Source organism: Dermacentor andersoni, chromosome 9 (assembly GCF_023375885.2).
Source record: "Dermacentor andersoni chromosome 9, qqDerAnde1_hic_scaffold, whole genome shotgun sequence".
Taxonomy (NCBI): domain Eukaryota; kingdom Metazoa; phylum Arthropoda; class Arachnida; order Ixodida; family Ixodidae; genus Dermacentor; species Dermacentor andersoni.
The window spans coordinates 99,966,315-99,978,818 of record NC_092822.1 but is presented as its reverse complement, the minus strand read 5'-3'; the positions used below and the strand labels follow the sequence as shown (position 1 = coordinate 99,978,818).

Genomic DNA, 12,504 nt, shown 5'->3' with positions numbered 1-12,504 from the left:
GTCTCATAGATGGTCTATTCCGAAAAGTTTCACACGTCAAGTCGTTAGCGGTTGTGAAACACGGATGTCCCATATTAGAGCGAACCTTGAGAAAATGCGTTAAGCTGATGTATGTTCTTTGAAAATGTAGGGACCACTCATATTACTCGACGTATAGACTTTCGACAGGGCTTGTTCTAAATGCGCCAGTGGCCAGGCGGATACCGAGATGGCGAACGGGGTGTAACATCTTTAGCGCGCTCGGGGCGGCAGAGTGATATACAGCGGCACCATAATCTAATCTTGATCGAACTAGGCTCCTGTAAAGATTCAGTAAGCACTTCCTGTCGCTACCCCATGTTTTGTGGGATAGGATTTTAAGTAAATTCATAGTTTTTAAACATATTGCTTTATGACATTTTATATGTGAGATGAAAGTAAGCCTAGAGTCAAGTATTACACCTTGGAATTTGTGTTCATTGCTCACAGGTATTTGTTGTCCACCTAGTTCTACGCAAGGATCTGGGACGAGACCTGTCTTTCTTGTAAAGAGAACACAAGAACTTTCCTGGGGGTTGATTTTAAATCCATTTGGGTCTGCCCACTTGGACACCTTGTTTAAGCCCTGCTGTACCTGTCTTTCCCACACTGTAAGGTTGCAGGATTTAAAACCTATCTGTATATCGTCTACGAAGACGGAATAAAAATGGCTGGTGGTAGCGAAGAACGAAGTGTGTTCATCTTAACGATAAAGACAGTGCAACTGAGTGCTCCTCCCTGGGGTACTCCTGTTTCTTGTATAGAAGTTTGCGATAATGCGTTGCCAATTTTCACGCGTAAGATACGATTTGACAAGTAGCTTTGAATTATGTTGAGCATATTTCTACGTAGGCCCATTTCCGACAGGTCTCGCAAGATCCCGTAACGCTATGCCGGGTCATACGCCTTCTCCATGTCGAGGAATATCGATAGGAAAAACAGTTTATGTATAAATGCATCGCGGATATTTCCTTCAATGCGCACGAGATGGTTGGTTGTCGACCGCCATTCTCTGAAGAGACACTGATATAGATCGAGCATATTGTTGAGCTCAAGCAAATGTGTAAGTCTGCGATTTATCACTTTTTGAAAAAGCTTGCACAGACAATTTGTTAGAGCTGTCGGACGATAACTTGCCGCAAAGGGGGGGGGGGGGGGGGGTCTTCTCCCAGCTTCAGAACAGAAACTACGATCGCTTCCTTCCATGTGGATGGGAGGTATCCCGCAGCCGAAATTGTGTTAAAATTGCGAGTAGTGTGACTTGTGTGTCAGTATGTGTTACGTCGTAGGTCGGACACTGCGCTTGACGCAGGCGAGGCAGACACACGCTGACAAGCTGGAAGAATGGGCGTTTATTTGCAATGCACGCTGGAATATAAAGACAGGTTAACGAAGGAGGGGAAGGGAAACGAAGTAAGAAAACATAAGATAGGCAACCAGATTGGCACGTGTAGTTGTAGACTTCAACTGAGAAATGATAAGAACACTGCAGTTATAACATTTCTCCATCAATAATAGCGAAGATGCTGCACAGGTCTGCGCTCTCGTGTTGAGCGCCGGAGTTGCGTGGCCACTGTAGGTTCACCGTTTCTCTCTTGTGGGCCCAGGGGTTGGGGTGATGACTGACGCTGTAGTGGTGACGTGTCATGAGTTTCGGCTTTTGCCTTTGGCTTCGCTCCGAAAGTTTCTTCCGGGGTTCTCGAGATGGACGAGCTTTCACTCTCCTCGTGGCCTTTTGTAGCCGTTGGGTCTTTCCTTGTGTGAACTTGATCAATGTGTCGCCGAACGAGGCCCTCAGGCGTTTGCACTATCACCATCTTAGATCCGTCTGCTGACTTTACCGTGCCCGTTTTCCACTTATCACCTTTACCAAAGTTACGGACGTAAAAATTTGTGTCTGGTGCAAGAGTCCAGTCGTCCGATGTTCCCGATATTCCTGCATCCAAAGGAGGAAGACGTGTCGAGGCGGAACCGGATTTGGTAGCCAAGAAGAAGTTCCGAAGGAGATTTGGCCGATGAAAGGGGTGTTCTCCGGTAGTTGAAAAGTAGTCTGCAAAGGCAATCTTCTAATCTTCCCTGGTTCATCTTCTTCAGCTCATCTTTAACAGTTCGGACGGCTCTCTCTGCTAGGCCATTCAACTGTGGATGAAACGCAGCCGTGCGCAGGTGGGTTATGTTATTGTTTTTCGCAAAATCAGCAAATTCTTGGCTAGCGAACTGCGTCCCATTATCTGAAACTATGGTGCGAGGGATGCCGAACCTGCTAAAGAGGCTGCGCAGGCAAGTAATAGTCGAAGATGTGGTCGCCTGTTTCGTTGGTTCGGCCTCAATCCATTTGCTGCGAGCATCGACGAGAACAAGGAGCATGTTTCCTTTGATTGGCCCCGCGAAATCTAGATGCACTCTTGAGCAGTTCTCCTGGCATGTCAGCCAGTTAACTGGCGGAGCAGATGCCAGCATTGGTCGATTTTGTATGCAGCTTGTGTACCCCGCTGACAGTTGTTCTATGTCGTGATCCATTCCTGGCCACCAAAAAGCTGACCGAGCGATTGATTTCATCGCCGATGATCCTTGATGTGTCTCGTGCAACATGTGCAACATTCTAGGTTGCGCGTTAACTGGAATGACAACTCTACGGCCCCAATACAGCAAACGGTGGGCCAATGACAGTTCCTGTTTGCGGTCGTCAAAGGGGAGTAAGCTTCGTTGTAATGCTTTAGAGCTTGGAAGCCACCTGTCTCTTGTGTACTGCACGACCTTTGAAAGTACTGCGTCACCTGCCGTCAGCGTCTGCAATTCTTCTACCGAGACCGGCCCCTCCTGGACACATACGAGTGCCAGAACGTAGTCAGGTGGCTCCCCTTCCGTGGTTGGCTCCAAAGTTACTTGTGGCAACCTGCTAAGCGCGTCAGAGTTCAGGAGCTGCTTGCCTGGCGAATACTGTACCTTTCAGCGAAATCCTCCCAAATACAGCGCCCAGCGCTGTATGCGAGCAGCAGCCAGAGGCGGTCTGGGCCGATCCGGTCTCAGCAGGCCCAGGAGCGGCTGGTGATCTGTGACCAAAATGAATTCTCGGCCTAGAAGATAATCACGAAACTTCATTACTCCAAATGCGAGGGCCAGTGCTTCACGTTCAAGTTGCGAATAATTTTTTTCTGCTTTCGACAATGTCCTTGAACGAAATCCGATAGGCTTGTTGACGTTCCCTTTCGTGTGAAATAGCACTGCGCCGATACCTTTTTGCGATGCGTCGCACTCTAGTTTAAGCGGTTGTGAAGGGTCGAAGTGAACCAACACACCTGCTTGCTGCAAACACCGTTTTGCTTTATCGAACGCCCTTCGCTGCTCTTGTTCCCAGAGCCGATGTCTATTCTTTTCCAGCAGCCGATACAGTGGAGCGAGCAGAGGCGATATGTTCGGCAAAAATTTTGCGTAGAAAGTGATCATGCCAAGAAAAGAACGAAGCTCAGCTACATTTTCCGGGCTAGGTGCTTCTGCGATAGCTTCGACATTCTTTTCTATTGGGTGCAACCCTTGCTGATCGATTCGACGGCAGAGATATGTAACGGATGCTTGCCGAAATTTGCATTTTTCGAGGCGCAGTTTAACACCATTTTCGCGGAAACGCTGTAGAACGGCTTTTAACACGTCGTCACTTCCTGCTCTTTCGGACACCAAGACATCGTCCAGATAAGCTTGCGCGCCTGATAAGCCTTGTAGAACTGTTTCCATTCTGCGTTGAAAAATGGCTGGCGCAGAGGCAATGCCGAAAGGTAATCTGTTGTAGCAGAAAAGACCTTTATGCGTGTTAATCACGCATAACTGTCGCGATGCCTCATCCAGAGGTACTTGGTTATATGCGTCACGTAAATGTAGTGCTGAAATGTTTTCCACCGCTTAAGGACGCGAACACGTCATTGATTACTGGCAATGGGTACTGCTCCAGCTCACATGCCGAATTTAAAGTGACTTTGAAGTCGCCACAAATTCTAACGGTGCCGTCCTTCGTAAGGACGGGTACAATGGGCGTAGCCCACTCGGAATGCGGCACTGGTGACAAGACTCCTAATGCCACGAGCCTATCAAGCTCTTCAGATACCTTGTCGCGTAGAGCGAAGGGAATAGATCGGGCCTTACAGAACTTGGGCGTGGCTCCCTCCTTCAGCTGTAGGCGTGCCGCGGGTCCTGTAGGTGGCCGCCGGTCATCCACAGTCGAATAGCCTAGCAGAGAGAGCCATCCGAACTGTTAAAGATGGGCTGAAGAAGATGAACCAGGGCAGATCAGAAGATTGCCTTTGCAGACTACTTTTCAATGACCGGAGAACACCCCTTGCATCGGGCAAATCTCCTTCGGAACTTCTTCTAAGGACAAATCTTTCTTTGTCAGGAGTTGTTTCTGCAGTGCACTCGATCTTATGCCGCACACAATTCTATCCCGTAGCATTCGGTCGAGCATGGTACCGAAATTGCAGTTGCCCGCAATTCGATGAATTTCAGTAATGGATTCCTGAACAGACTAACCGTCAAGCTGGCAGCGGTTGAAGAAGCGGAAGCTTTCGGTAATCTCATGCCGCCTGGGATAAAAAAACTCGTCCAAGACTTTCTCGACGTTTTCGTACTCCAAAGAATTCGGCTTCTTCGGCGCTACTCGTCCTGCTAATATTTGAACGGTGCGCGTGCTTAAAGCTGCCACCAAAAGCGCCCGTTTCTTTGCCGACTCCTTCACGCCCGTTGCCTCAAAGTATGCCTCTGCCTTGATAACATAGGCCTTCCAGTTGTCTCTTTCGTCGTCGAAGTCGGGCAGTTGCTGGTGTGCCATCGTCGAGTCGTCGCCCCGTAGCGTAGCTGCCGTCCTGTGCTTCAAGGTTTTGCCAGGGGTTTTGCTTTCCGTTTCTCGTCGCCACTGTTACATCGTAGGTCGGACACTGCGCTTGACGCAGGCGAGGCAGACACACGCTGACAAGATGGACGAATGGGCGTTTATTTGCAGTGCACGTCGGAATATAAGACAGGTTAACGAAGGAGGGGAAGGGAAAGGAAGTAAGAAAACATAATATAGGCAACCAGATTGGCACGTGTAGCTATAGACTTCAACTGAGGAATGATAAGAACACTGCAGTTATAACAGTATGTAAGTTTCTGATCATGTCATACATGACCCTCTCAGGTCCCGGTGCAGAGCTTTTGCATGTGTTCAAGGCTGCTCTCAGCTCGACAATACTAAAATGCCGGTTATACAGTTCATTCTGTGTGCATTTTCATGTGATTGGCTTTCGTTCCTCTATTTTTCTATGTTTAAGGAAGGATTGGGAATAGTGGATTGAGCTTCACACACGCTCAAAGTGCTCCCCTAGGGTATCTGCCTGCTCTTCTAAGGTATTTACTTGATCGTTCACCAAAGGCAACGGATTTATTTGCTGCCCATTTAGCTTTATTACGCCATTCCCAACTTTCGCCGCCTGTGTATAAGAACTGGTGCCTGAAAGGAACCTCACCCAGCTTTCACTCTTCGCCTGACGCGGTATGCGCCTCCCCTGTGACTTTATTTGCTTAAATTCAATAAGATTTTCTGCATTCAGCGACCTACGCAATATTCCCCATGCCTTATTCTGCCTCTTTCGCGTATTTCTGCAGTCATCATTCCACCAAGGTACACGTCTTTTAAGTGAACCACCATTTGTAAGCGGGATAAACTTTTTGGCAGCATCAATAATAAAAGCAGTAAAATATGCGACAGCTTCATCTATACTAAAATTGTTTATAAAATCGAGTGGTAAATGAGTAGATCCTTTAAAATGCTCCCAGTCAGCAGATGCTGCTTTCCAAATGGGAAACAGGGGAGGGTTGTCATGCTGCGCTATTGATTTTAAAGTTATAGGGAAGTGGTCACTTCCAAAAGGATTCTTGATGACATTCTATTCAAGATGAGGCCGAAGGGAAGCAGAGCCTACTGCTAAGTCTATGGATGAATATGAATTGTGTTGGAGGCTGTAATATGTTGCTTCCTTCTTATTAAATAGGCAGGCATTACAGGTCAGAATAAAATTTTCAATAAGTCGGCCACTTATCATGTTATACAAATCGGTTTTTTGGAGATGATAGCTTGGAGGTATATAAATGGAACAGACGGTTACCAACTTCCTGAAAATAATCCCTCTAATTGACACTGCCTCGAGGGGTGTATGTAAATCTACCTGGCTGCGGCTAATGCTACGGACTTGTCTGCAAGGCTTGCTACACCGCCGGACGATGTGTTAGCCTCATCACGGTCCTTGCGGAAGGTGGTGTATTGGCGAGGAAAATTTGTCTGTGTGCGTTTTAGATGTCTCTTGAATACACAGCAACTTGGGGTTGTGTTTGGGTAGTAGTTTTTTAATGTCGTCAAGGTTATGGAGAAGTCCTCTAACATTCCACTGTAGTATTTGTGTGTCCATCATGCTATATGTGTTGGGTGCTGTGTGTTTAAGAGACTGAGGTTAGCTCACGGGCCTTTTTCTGGCTCCGTGACGGGAGCCAGAAAAAGGCCCGGATCTATCTATCTCTTTTGGATCTATCGAGAGTGCGTCGCCGCTCCTTAGGCGCTGGTAGCACCGTCTTGCTGGTGGTTGTGGCCATCGCCTCTTCCGAGGCGCTGGACACGCGCTCTTCCGAGCGCTTTGTTTGGCGTGAAGGCCTCGGCACGTTGGTCGAGGCCTTTGGGGGCACCTGCCCGCAGGTAGATGGCCCCGTCTGCTGGGTTTGCTTAGCAGCACTAGCTGCATGCGTCGGGGAGGCGGATAGCGTCACTGCCGCATCACTGGGTGTGGGTCGGTCAGCCGCCGGAGACAGTTGTGGCGCTGCCCCCTGACTTGCTACTTCAGCAAATGTGTTCTTGGCAAGGTAGGATACCCGCCGGCATTCCTCCTTGAAACTTGTATTTTCCTTTGCTTTTATCGTCACAATTTGTTTTTCTTTTTTCCAGGTTGGGCACGACCGCGAATACGCAGCGTGCTCCCCTTCACAGTTGACACAATGGAGAGAGTTTTAACAAGATTCAGAGGTGTGCTCATGAGCACTGCATTTCGCGCAGGTTTGACGGCCTCGGCAACTCTGTGAACTGTGACCGAAACGCTGGCATTTGAAGCAACGCAGGGGATTATGAACATATGGGTGAACACGCAGCTTGATATACCCGGCCTCGATGGACTCGGGCGGAACACTTATGCCAAAAGTTAGTATCACGTGTTTGTCTGTATTTCCTTATTATCACGCCTCATCCTAATTCGCTTAACGTTGATGACTTTCTGCTCACTGAAGCCCTCCAAGAGCTCAGCCTCAGTCAGCTTCGAGAGATCATCATCGGATGATCATAGTACGATGCGGAGTTACTGTTACTTTGGCGTCACCAAATGATACTAGATTGGGTAGCTTTTCTTATTGCTTCTGGTTGCGGAGCTCCAAGAGGAGATCGCCGCTTGCCATTCTGGATGCTTTGTAACCTGTATCGAAAACATGTGTAAGAGACTTGGACACGAGGAATGGTGAGATTGTTCGGACGAGTTTGTTCGGTGTTTCGGAGTGGACTAAATGGAAGCGAGGGAATGTTTCTTTTTGATGGGCAGAAAATTCTAAGACATCATCGGTGCGCCCCCTCTTCAGGGAGCAATCAGGTAGGGGGGGAAAGGAAGTAGCCATAGGTGATTGTAATTTCGGCAGTAACGCCAGCCACCCACCGTGGTGTCCTACAAGGGGACGCTGCTGGGCGTGTGAAACACTGCCTGCAAACGCCAGCTGTACATTACCACTATAACCGAATATGAAATAACGTAGGTTGGTTATTCACACAAGGTTAACCCTTGCTGCCTGGAAAAATTGGAAGTAAAGAGAAGCCAGGAGAAGACAGAAAAGATGGAAACTGAGAGAAAGACGAAGGTTGGAGGGAGAGCGAGAGACAAGAAAAGGCAACTACCGATTTCCCCCGAGTGGGTCAGTCCGGGGGTGCCGTCTACGTGAAGCAGAGGCCAAAGAGGTGTGTTGCCTCCGCCGGGGGCCTTAAAGGTCCGAACACCCGGCATCGGCTCCACCCCCAGGATGCCCCGTTCCCCGGACACGGCAAAGCCGCGCGCAGTTAAACACAGGAGAGTCCAGCCCTCGTGTGCTCGGGTACGTGGTGTCGCAACACACCAAACGCCTGTTGACGCAGACGCCCCTGCGGGGAGAAAAGCGTATTATGATGTCATCAGCATAGACGCGCTATACAATCGCAAGTACCTACGCCTATGCCATGAAGCGTGTGTGAAAATGATGACATTTGTACTCTAGCGACGAAACGTTAAAACATGACTAAATTGGATGATCATCAAGTTCGTACAACGTTGAACAGTTTTTGCTCGCGTATACTACTAAAAGTAAAGTACTAGAGAAATTCACTCTCAGCGCACAACTTGATGCGCCTTGGAGTTTTACGCGGCGAATCAAAGCGTGACTTGTCACAAGAAAAGAAGACGAGGCAGGGGCACTTGACACACGCGGAGAATATTTCAAATACGTTGGCTGCCTGTGGAACGAGAAACGTGTGCGTTGGATCTTAGTTATGAAATATATGAACAAAAAAATGAACCGGGGAGTTCCATTTTTATTATATTTACACCAAGGACAAGATAGGGGAAATTAGCTTAAGTACAAGTTAAATTAAAGAAATGATAAATTCACAGAAATGAAAGTAGATAAAAAAACACGTGACCGCAGGTGGGATACGAACCCATGTCTTGCATTAGCCTGCGATGCTCTTGCCAACTGAGCTGCTGTAGTGCCATTTTCCCATCCACTTTGTGGGGCATTTGTGCTTTTGCTACTTGATATCACCCTGCCTAACACTGCGGCATGCAATTCCGTTACTATGGCGTAACGATTAGTGCATAAACAAGGTTTTGGATGGACACGACGACCACGTGAAACAGGATGTGTCAACAACATAGCATTCGCTGCGCAGATGGTGTATGTGAGGTTCCAGCCGACCACTGTTGGTGTGCCAACTATGGAAACCTGTACACGGGGCCGGTGTGAATTTTACTAACGCTGTTGTATGCCTGTACGGACTCAAGAATGAATCGAACGCCGTAAGCCTGAAGTTGGGTGGAGAGCTACATGTTGGCTATCCGCGTGTCTTTGTGGAGTCGATTTAGGGCGACATCGCTGGCATTCTTTCGAGGCTGCAGAGAAGCGACCGGTAAGATTTCATTCGATAGTCGTCTAAGGCTAATGAACGAGGTTAGATGAGCTGGTTCAGATATGTACATTTCAAGGCTGCAGAAACACGGTGGAGTAGAACCCGCTAGTGTTCAGCAAAAGTTTGGTTTATTTCGCTCGTCCCGTGGAGAAAGACAGCGAACGCTTGAGGCAAAGGCAGCGAAGGCTGGGGTTAAGGAAGAGGATACCACGCTGTGGCAGTTTGCCATGCTCTTTAAACGAACCACGCAATTATGCGGAACTCATGAAAAAGGATTGCAGGGGAAAAGCTATACAACAGCAATGCTAGTAGTCTCCTCGCCATGGCACGCCCAAGAGCAGAGTGCACTTTCGTGCATCGAAGGTGTTGTGACCCGAAACTAGAAGTGCTCGCTGCGAAGGGTTGTGCGTTCGCAGATGCGGAAGAGAATGAGGCTCACATGCTGCTGGGCTACAGAGTTTATACGGCAGACAGAACTTATTCGTGGAATTGTAGAACACTTTCGATCAAGACTTCACCTGTAGGAGAAAAGTGCGACTTTTTTTGCTCGTCTTAAACATTTAAACAAAAGACATGTGCAACCGACAAACAGCAAATTAACGAGTTGCGTTCTGATATCCGTTTCGCGCCATGCTAATAATATCGGCCAAAAACTTTTTTTGGTGGCCGGGAAACCAATGTGGACTTGCAAGGTGGCGAATACGAACCGTTCCCTAAATTGCTGGCTCCATCAGCGCTCCATTCTCGCACTCCATGTGTGGCTCCATCAGGACAAATAGCCAAGCGAACTTCTCCTTTATGCAATGTGTAATCTGCGTGACTGGTTTTTGGTCATCATGAGTAGTTCCTTTGATAACCGGGAAAACTAATGTGGACTTGCAAGGTGGCGAATACGAACCGTTTCCTAAATCCCTGGCTCCATCAGCGCTGCATTTTCGTACCCTGGGTGTGGCTCCATCAGGACATATAGCAGAGCGAACTTCTGCTTTATACAGTGTGTAATCCGCATGACTGGTTTTTTGTCATCATGAGTAGTTCTTTTGATAACCGGGAAAACTAATGTGGACTTGCAAGGTGGCGAATACGAACCGTTTCCTAAATGCCTGGCTCGATCAGCGCTGCATTTTCGTACCCTGGGTGTGGCTCCATCAGGACATATAGCAAAGAGAACTTCTGCTTTATGGAATGTGTAATCCGTATGACTGGTTCTTTCTCATCATGAGTAGTTCTATTTATAAGCGGTGCATCGGATATATATATGTATATATCCGATGCACCGCAATATATACACACATCTGATAAATGTACATACCGAGAACATTACAAGTTTCATGGGCAAATGCGTCCTGATGGAACCACAAATATTCTACGCCGATAGAGTGCTATATATATATAGGCGTCTCATGACCGGCTTTTCAAAAGACCTGTTCATCGAGGAAAACTCGAAGGAGAGCATAAAAGACGATGACAACAATGGAAAACACACAACAGGACGAGCTCTGTACTACCAACTAGAAAAAATATTCTTGAAAGCTCACACAGCTTTTATAGCATGCCTAAAAAAACAACCAAAACATTGAAACGCATGCGTACTGCCTAGCAAAACATGCCAGAAATTTTGCATGCCGTTTACACCTTTTCGTTATTGGCGTTTTTTGACATGCTCTAAAAGCTGCGTGGATCTTTCAATACTTTTTTTTCCAAGTGCCAATACACCACTCCTCGTATTGTGGGTGTTTTCAATTACTGTCATCGTCTTCCTTGCGCTGCTTCAATTTTTACTCAACATGAACCACCTCGTCCATATAAGGTTGGTGCAACTATTCATTATGACGATGGACCTCTGTCATGGATTACAAATTGCGTAAAGCCGAATTTGTAGTCAAAGCAGGACGCAGTTAAATATAAGCACATCATTATACACGCGCGCACACACACACACACACACGTGTGTGCGTGAGTGTGTGTTATGACGTCTCTCTTGGGGCGACGTTTATTCGGCCCGAGTACGCGGCGTCGAACCAAGGCACACACCCGATGATGATGATCTCACCGGAACTCAAGATGAGGGCCGGTCAGCGTAGGATGATGATGATAACGTACAGATGAAGAAGACGAGCAGTGTAGAAGCCCACACAAATTCCCCCCCACCCCCCCCCCCCACGTGGAAGCGGCCACCCTGGCCACGGGTCAAAGCGATAAAGTACGCAGCGTGAAGTGTTACATGCGGGAGACGTGAACGACCTCGGTGCTGCGACAACGGCGGTCTGTTGCAGCGACAAAAGCAATGACGTCATAATTGGCGGGTGATGTCGGCTCCAAGGCTATGTATGGCCCGATGAATCGCGATTGGAACTTGTCACACAACCCAGGATTGTGAAGGGGCGTCGAGAGGAATACCTCGTCACCAGGTCGGAAGGACACAACGCGATGGAATGTGGCATAAATAATCTTCCGGTCTCGTTGTCTGGCCGTTGTGTTAAGGCGGGCACGCTGGCGACACTGAGCGAGTAGTGAAACAAATTCTTCGCTAAACGATGTAGATGGGTTGACAGGAGCATCTAAGAAAGTAAGTTGGCGACTATCCGTAAACTAGGTAAAATGGCGAGTAGCCTGTGATGCCCTGAACGGCCGTGTTGTAGGCGCAAGTGACCAATGGTAGAAGCTTGCCCCAATTTTCGTGCTCAAATTTAATATATACGGCGGTCATATCTGCAAGCCTGCGATGAACTCGCTCTCTGACGCCGTTAGTTTGTGGATGGTAGCTCGAAGCGTTTTTGTGGGTGGTACCAGAGGTGCGCATGACTTCGTTTAAAAGTTGCGAGAGGGAAGCTTTTCCACGGTTGTTCGGCAGTACCCGCGAAGCACCATGACGAAGAATGATATCTTGCAGGACGAAGTCGGCAACTTCTGAAGCCCAGCCAGTGATCACTGTTGTCTCAGGGTACCACGTCGGGTGGTTGATGGCAGTCACTATCCAGCGATTGCCTGTGGGAGTAGCAAGGAGGGGTCCGTAAAGGTCGACACCAACAACCTCAAATGGGGCGGTGGGATACCGAACAGGCAGTAATTCACCGGCAGGTGCAGAGGTTGGGAGTTTGCGACGCTGGCACGGAGAACAAGAATCGACGTACCGCGCTATACTAGCAGAAAGTCCAGGTCAATAGTAGTGGCTTCGAATGTGATCGTAGATTTTATGGAAACCGAGATGGCCAGCTGTCATGTGATCCTGGAACGCTTTGAGGACATGGGCTCGAAGAGAGCGTGGTAGAACTGGC

General features: G+C 48.2%; 1 pseudogene; it reads right to left on the bottom strand.

Annotated features, from left to right (window-relative positions):
* Window positions 1-1,526: 1,526 nt before the first annotated feature.
* LOC140213333 (uncharacterized) lies at window positions 1,527-4,974 on the bottom strand (annotated as a pseudogene).
* Between the last annotated feature and the right edge of the window lie 7,530 nt (window positions 4,975-12,504).